The sequence below is a fragment of the Ictidomys tridecemlineatus genome, chromosome 9 (genome assembly GCF_052094955.1).
Source record: "Ictidomys tridecemlineatus isolate mIctTri1 chromosome 9, mIctTri1.hap1, whole genome shotgun sequence".
Taxonomy (NCBI): Eukaryota; Metazoa; Chordata; class Mammalia; order Rodentia; family Sciuridae; genus Ictidomys; species Ictidomys tridecemlineatus.
In genome coordinates, this window is record NC_135485.1 from 59,755,164 (window position 1) to 59,762,999 (window position 7,836).

Here is a 7,836-nt window from a genome sequence, read left to right on the forward strand (position 1 = left end):
GGAGGGTCACTTGAACCCAGGAGTTTGAGACCAGTCTGGGATATATAGTGAGATCCTGTCTCATAAACAAAGAAAGAAAATAAATATTAGCCTATATGATATTATTATTATAGTGTATCATTCAAGGGCCATGTTTTTAGTGCCTCCAATTTCCACAAGGTGGCAGGTCAACTTCAAAGTGCACCCCATGGCTTTGTGTCCAAATGGCAAAGTCTACTTGCTTCAGAATAACTGGTCTAAATATGAACTGTTTGAATCATCTTCTTTAGGATATTTGTCACGATCCAGGCATCTAATTGTCACTGTAAACTCTTTCTTAACGGAACCTGAAGATCATTTCATTTAATCCTCTGGCTTCTCAGGATTCCCAGGACCATCTGCATTTGCATGAGGTATATGTTAACTGCCACAGATAACTGCATAAGTGAGTGCACTCAGATCAGCTTGATAAATACTAAGTTTAATCCCTGAAGACAATGAAGGAGAAAAATTATGACCTGGGAAGAATCCTGGGCTCTGTGATTGGCAAACTGCAGAAGATAAGAGTTTTGTGCCTCTTATTGTAGGGTAATAGAATGTTTGGTCTATAAATCAGGAATTGCAAAAAATGACAAATGAAGACACTAAATAGAAGATTCTCTAGCCTATTTGTGAGGGCAATTTGAAGTAAATGTTTAACTCATATAATTTATATTTTTATTCTATGTGTACTCTCCTTTCTATATTTCCATAAAAATTGTGTATCACATCAATAATCCCCAATTTGTGCATTGCTTTTTTGGGTCAGATCAAAGTACATTCAAATTCTGGCTTCCCTACTTATATACCAGTCTGTATAGCAATTAAGTACTTGACAAATACTTATCCTCCCTACAACTGGATTATTTATAATAACAGTATCTACCTCACAGAATTGTGAAGATTAAATGAGATGAAGCATATAAATAATTTAACTCAATAAAAATGGGTTACTAGTAATTGCACTTGCATAGACTTACCTAGTGAATAGCATGTAATAAATGTTCAATAAAAGAATAAATGATACTTATTTTAGGACTGCGCAGCAATAATATCTCTAAGACTGGCCTTGGAAGGTCTCAGGGAATTTCTCAATGACATCAGTGTTACATTGTCAAATGTGTCCTTTGACAAAGGGAGTTAAATGAGTCTACCTTGGTGATTGCAGGATTGGAAGGAAGACAAGTTCTCTGGGCTTATTTTCTGGCCATCCGTTGTTAATTGTGTGACATATGAGTAAGCAAGTCGTCTAACTTTCTGTGCCTTTTCCTCATTGGAAAAGCCAGGATGGCAAAAGCATTTATTGTTGAGGATGGTGTGAGATTTCCGTCAGTTAGTTTAGGTAAAACACTTAGCACAACGCCTGCACCCTTTCAAGTGCTCAATAAATGTAAGCCATTGTTCTTTGACTCATTTTGGAAGACTCACAATAGCTTATACTCATTCACTTGGGGGATTTTGGGATGTTGTAAAGTTCTCTTCTAGTTTGTAAGTAGGAAAGAAGACAAAGCGGACCTCTTGGTAATTTCCTGCCTATGAAACCTTGTTTTATGAAGCATGGAAAGTACCCCAGATTTCTTTTCAACCCACCCCAGCAAACTGACAAGCTCAGATCTTTCCCACCCACTCTCTGTACATCTCCCATGGGACTGTGAGAACTGAGTAAGTATTAGTTGCTTTGTGCTTAAGCCATTTTGCAGGTGCTGTATTTCTTCTAGTTAAAACAAACCAGAGGTTTTTTTTTTTTCCTTTCTATAGATTTTACAAAGTCAAAGTGAAAGAGAGGGTGAAGAGGAGGGTGACTGAGTAGGAGTAACATTGAATGGCTGCAGCAGCAAACTGTAAAAAGAAATCCCAACCCCCAAACCCAAGACACCCAAAACAGTCCATTCAATCGTGGGTTTTAAAACACAACTATGCATTAGAGAAAACTGGCTGTCAAGGCATGCATGCGTCCTCTTTTGGCACAAGTTCTATGAAACTGGAGTGGCAATTAAAAAAAAATGGCCCAAGGTGACTTGCAGAGCCCTGACATTGCTCTGAAACAACAGATGTTATTTGCCAATTGATACAACATTCACCACCAGGCAAAGGAGAATTTTGAGAAAGGATATTGAGACAAAGTCAGCTCCTACGCAAAGAGCATGCCACGATGTGGAGGAGGGGGAGGAGGAGAACCAAGGTCTCAGGGAGAGGAAGTTGGCAAGAACAAGGGCGAATTTGCTCTCCCAGGAGGGAACTGCCCCAATCCAGAGCACAACTGGCCTACATTGATGCTCCTGGCCACATACCTCAGATGGAGCTCAGAGATTTCAGTGTGGAAATCTTTAACTTCTTGTTTTGCTCTGTGTTGTGTTGGAGAGCCAAGTCCTTAATAAAAAAAACTTGGGTCACACACTGCAAATTCTATTAAAATAGGTGTTATCTGATCATTTCATGCATCCTTCAGTCCTTTATTCCTTCAACATTTATTGCATGGTCACCATAGTCCAGGAACGGTGCCATGCACTGGGATTACAGAGATGAGTAAGGCTATCCATTTCCTAACCTCACGGAGTTGACCATCCAGGGAGTGAAGAAGGGGAGTAAAGAAAGATGCTTAGCTAGTTTGCAAGGGCAGTGTGGTGGTGATGGAGGAGGATGGGGTCAGGATCTTGCAGACAGAGTTGCCCCTACCTAGCAGCTGATGGATCTCAGACAAGATTTTCACGTTGTTGCTTATAACTTGCAAAATAAGGGATAAGATATTTGAAGGAACTGCTGATTACTAGGTGCTCAATTCAAGCACAGTTGTTAAGTCTAGAGTCAACCTACTTTGTTCAAATTCCAGCTCTTAAGTTACTAGCTGTGTGATTGTGCACAAATTATTTGAATCCTTTATATATCACTGTCCTTATTCGTGAAATTTGAATTACAATAATGAAACAAACCACCTGGGAATACAAAGATTAAATGGATGAATGCATATAAGTACTCAGAATGGCCCAGTACTGCAGAAAAATGTGATGTCATTACAAGGCTATTAAAAATGCTATGGACTACTGTGTACCCTAAAGTTGACAAGTAAAGGTGAGCGTTGAGAGAGACAGAGATAGACACACACATATAAAAGAGACACGATATTTTGTTAAATGGAAAAAAGTGAGTTGACCAAATAGTGGGAAACAGAAGACCAGACCGACTGAAAAAAATGTACATGACGATGGTTACCTGTTTACTTCTGGGTCATAAATATGTAGCTGACCCATTTTCTTCTCTTTTCTAAGCTACATTTTCAACAACTTGTTGGCTTAAGGACTTGGTTTGGTGTGCTTGTATTTGTTTTTGTTTTTGTTTTTGCAGTACTGGGGATGGAACCCAGAGGTGGTCTACCACTGAGCTACTTCCCCAGCTCTTTTTGTTTCAAATTTTGAGACAGGATCTCACAAAGTTGCCCAGGTAGCTTTAACTTTTGTGATTCTCTTGCCTTAGCCTCCTGAGTAGCTGGAATTACCATCTGACACCATTACACCCGGCCAAATTGGCTTAATAATTTTAAAATATTTTACTTGAGGGCTGGGGTTGTGGCTCAGTGGTAGAATGCTCACCTGACACTTGTGAGGCACTGGGTTCGATCCTCGGCACCACATAAAAACAAATAAATTAAATTATTGTGTCCACCTATAATCAAAAAAGTATTTAAAAAATATTTTACTTGAATTATAAGAAAGGTTTGTTATTAAAAGGTACCTGGAGGGGCTGGGAGTGTGGCTCAGCGTTAGAGCGCTCACCTAGCAGGTGCAAGGCCCTGGGTTCGATCCTCAGTACCACATAAAAATAAAATAAAGATATTGTGTCTAACTACAACTAAAAGTTAAATATATTTTTTTAAAAAAGGTACCTGGAGCTCAAATGAATGATTAATTAGATATGTCAGGGAATGAGTTAGTGGGAATTGTAACTTTTGAGCTGGGTATTAAAGGAATTGATTGGCAGGAACTTTGAAGACATAAAGAAATGTGTATCATATATCATACTTCAATGAGATGAGAATGAGCTCCCCCAAACTGTCTCCATCAGTAATTATTTGGTTATATTGGGAAATCATGCTTCAAATAGTACATGAGTTAAGTGCATTGTTAATCTTCAGTGAAAGGGACTTACTTGGGCACTGAATATCACACAGAGTCTGTCCTTAATTGTCACTTGTTCTGACTCTCTCTCTCTCTCTCTCTCTCTCTCTCTCTCTCTCTCTCTCTCTCTCTCTCTCTTCTCTGCTTTTTCTCTCCAACTTCGACTTCAGATACCTCTTAATGGAATCCTATCTGTTGAAGTCAGCTAGAAGCCAATTTGTCTTCATTGTTCTGCTGCTAAGGAATAGATGCCGATTCAATGGCCTGTTGTCCAGACTCTGGAGCCATACAGACCAACCTTTCAAGGATTAGAGCCAGGCTCAGGTCCATCTTGTGAACACTCAAAGCTGATTCCTTCCTAGGAAGTGGGTGGTCCAGATCAACCATCATCTGGTAACAGTCTATTTTTCTGGTTCACGTGCCTCACCCCAAACCTCAGGACTCCAAGGAAGCAACAGAATATGCTCTCTCTCTATGTAACCAAAAGGTGAGACCAACAAGCCTAGAGTCCCTAATAATTATTTCAGATCTTCTGTGTAACCAGCCTACACTTTAGCCTGACATCACTGGAGTCTAAATTACAGAGCAATGACTGGAGTATGTCCACAATTTATCCAGACGTATTTCTGGAAAGAAGATTTGGTGACAGGGAGAAAAGCACTTCCTTCCTCTCTTCCTCAGCCCCTCTGCTTTAATTCCTGGCGAATTTCAGCAACATTGACAAAACAAAGAAAAGTTTTTGCACTGTTTAGTCTACTTCTAATTAGTTCATTGTGGAGACCTTCCCTGGCCACCAGGCAACGATCAGCCTTTCTTGATTTTCTCCTCATTCTTTCTTTTGGGTGTTGGGTATTGAGTTTGGTGGGACCAGGTGCTGCCTTAAAGTTCTTGGGAGGTCCAGAATTTCCCAGAATTCAGAATCCACGTAGAGCAAACTCCCGTAGGGAAACTCTACAGCTCTTTCTGATTATGTCTCTTGGGACACCCTAGTTGTCCTGTTCCTTGGGCTGCTCTTGGCTTCTTCAATGTAACAGTACTGTTATTCTTCAAGAAAAACAATATCCTTGAACTTCCCCTTCCTAGATATAAAGAAAAGAATCTAGGCTCTGGGGTTCTGGGTTCAAATACCACTGGCTGTCTGTGTAACTTGGGATAAATACTTGGCCTTCTTGATTCACCACTTCCTCCTATTTCTGAAATGAGTATAAAAATTTATCTAATTCTTAATGCCAGGAATATTCAGGTGCCAGGAAGGAGAGTGTGCTTAGATGCATTTTTAGAAGCTATAAAGAAGTAAGTAAGGGCTGGGGATATGGCTCAAGCGGTAGCGTGCTCACCCGGCATGCATGTGGCCCAGGTTCGATCCTCAGCACCACATACAAACAAAGATGTTGTGTCTGCCGAGAACTAGAAAATAAATATTAAAATTCTCTCTCTCTCTCTCCCTCTCTCACTCTCTCTTTTTTTTAAAAAAAAAGAAGTAAATAAGATAACAAAAGTAAAGCACCTAGCCAGGCACAGTGGCACATACCTGTAATTCTAGATGCTTGAGAGGCTGAGGCAGCAGATTCCAAACTCAAAACCAGCCTAGGTAATTTGGTGAGACCCTATCTCAAAAATAAAAAGTAAAAATAAAAGGATGGTAGAGTGCCCCATGTGCCCTTAGTGGTAGAGTGCTCCTAGTACCATGCAAAAGAAAGAAAAAAAAAAAGTAAGCCCCTAACTCAATATCTGAAATATAGTAATCATTGGTTATTATTGAAATCTTCCCTCAAGTCCCCATTCTCTTTCTCTATATTAAGTAAATGCATAAGATTAAGTACATGCATAAGGATGTTGCTCCCAAAGGATTTATTATTAATAATTAATGGAAAGCAAAGAAAGGATTATAAATTCTGTATAATCACCATGTGAAACTTCTATAACATAACAAGCTATGCCACATCCTTGACTCCCTTGCAGAGAAAAAAATTCAGTCTCCCCTTGGGCTTAGGCTTTATGATTTTTCAGTGTCTTCTCAGCAAACAGAACTGAAGGCACTGACTTGTATCCTTTGGGGTATCTTCTTGATTCAAGAACCAAAGGTGCTTTTTTTTTTCTTTTCTTGTACCAGGGCTTGAACCCAGGGGCACTCTACCAATGAGCTATATCCACAGCCTTTTCTACTTTGTATTTTCAGGCAGGGTCATGCTAAGTTGCTCACTAAGTTGCTAAGGCTTGCCTCAATCTAATTGTGATCCTTCTGACTCAGCCTCCTGAGTTGCGGGATCAAGGCACCATTTTCTTAACACTCACTATGAGTAGTCTATATATGTTATCTCATTTTAATCTTACCACTCCATTAGATAGATAACGTTATCCCATTTTCTAGTTAAGAAACTGAGGTTCAGAAAAGTTAAGACCACTCTGAATCCAACTAACTAGTTCTGGAGCCACAATACAACCCAAAAGTTCTCAAGTTCTCTCTCTCTCTCTCTCTCTCTCTCTCTCTCTCTCTCTCTCTCTCTCTCTCTCTCTTTCTCTCTCTCTCTACCAGGGATTGAACCCAGGGGTTCTCAATTGCTGAGCCACATCCTCAGGAATTTTTTTTATTTTAAAATTTGAGACAGGGACTAGCTAAATTGCTTAAGGACTTGCTAAGTTGCTGAGGCCGGCTTTGAACTTGTAATCCTCCTGCCTCAGCCTCCTGAGCCACTGGGATTATAGGCATGAACCATTGCACCGGGCCTCTTCCTTTCTTTCTTTTTTTTGCCTTTTTCTGATTGGTACATTGTGATCATACATGATAGTAGGATTCATTGTCACATGTACCTAGCATGATTTGCTCAATTTCATTTTCTAGTACCTTCCCTTCTCCCTTTTCCTGATCCCCTTCCTCAACTCTACTGATCATCCTTCTATTTTATTTATTTTTTTATTTAAAAAACAATTTTTTTAATTGTAGTTGGACACAATACCTTTATTTTATTTATTTATTTTACATGGTGCTGAGGATTGAACCCAGGGCCTCGTACATGCTAGGCAAGCGGTCTACTGCTGAGCCACGACCCCAGCTCCATCCTTCTATTTTAATGAAGTTCCTTTTTAAATGTGTATTTTTCTCTCTAGCTTCCGCATATGAGAGAGAATATACAGCCCCTGACTTTTTGAGTTTAATTTATTTTGCTTAACATTATGCTTTTCAGTTCTGTACATTTTCCTGCAAAAGACATAATTTCATTCTTCTTTATAGCTGGATAAATCTCCATTGTGTGTGTGTGTGTGTGTGTGTGTGTGTGTGTATATCACATTTTCTTTACCCAATATTCTGTTGATGATGGACACCCAGGCTAGTTCATAACTTGGTTACTGTGACTTTTGCTATAAACAGGGAAATGCAAGTATCAGTATAGTACGCTGACTTTAATTATTCAGGATAAATACTGATGGAGTAGTATAGATGGGTCATATGGCAGTTCTATTCCTAGTTTTTAAAGGAATCTCCATACTAATTGAAGCCAAGATTTCTAAATCTCCAAAATCTATAAACATTGAGAAACACTTTTGAGTGTTTATTCCAACTCAAAAATTTGAGTAATGATATCTATATTCATTCACCACATCATATTAATTGAAGACTCACTGTGTGCTAAGCATTATTCTAAAAGCTGCATTTACATGAGCAAAAATCCAAATCTGTTTTCATGGAACTGACAGACTGTATACA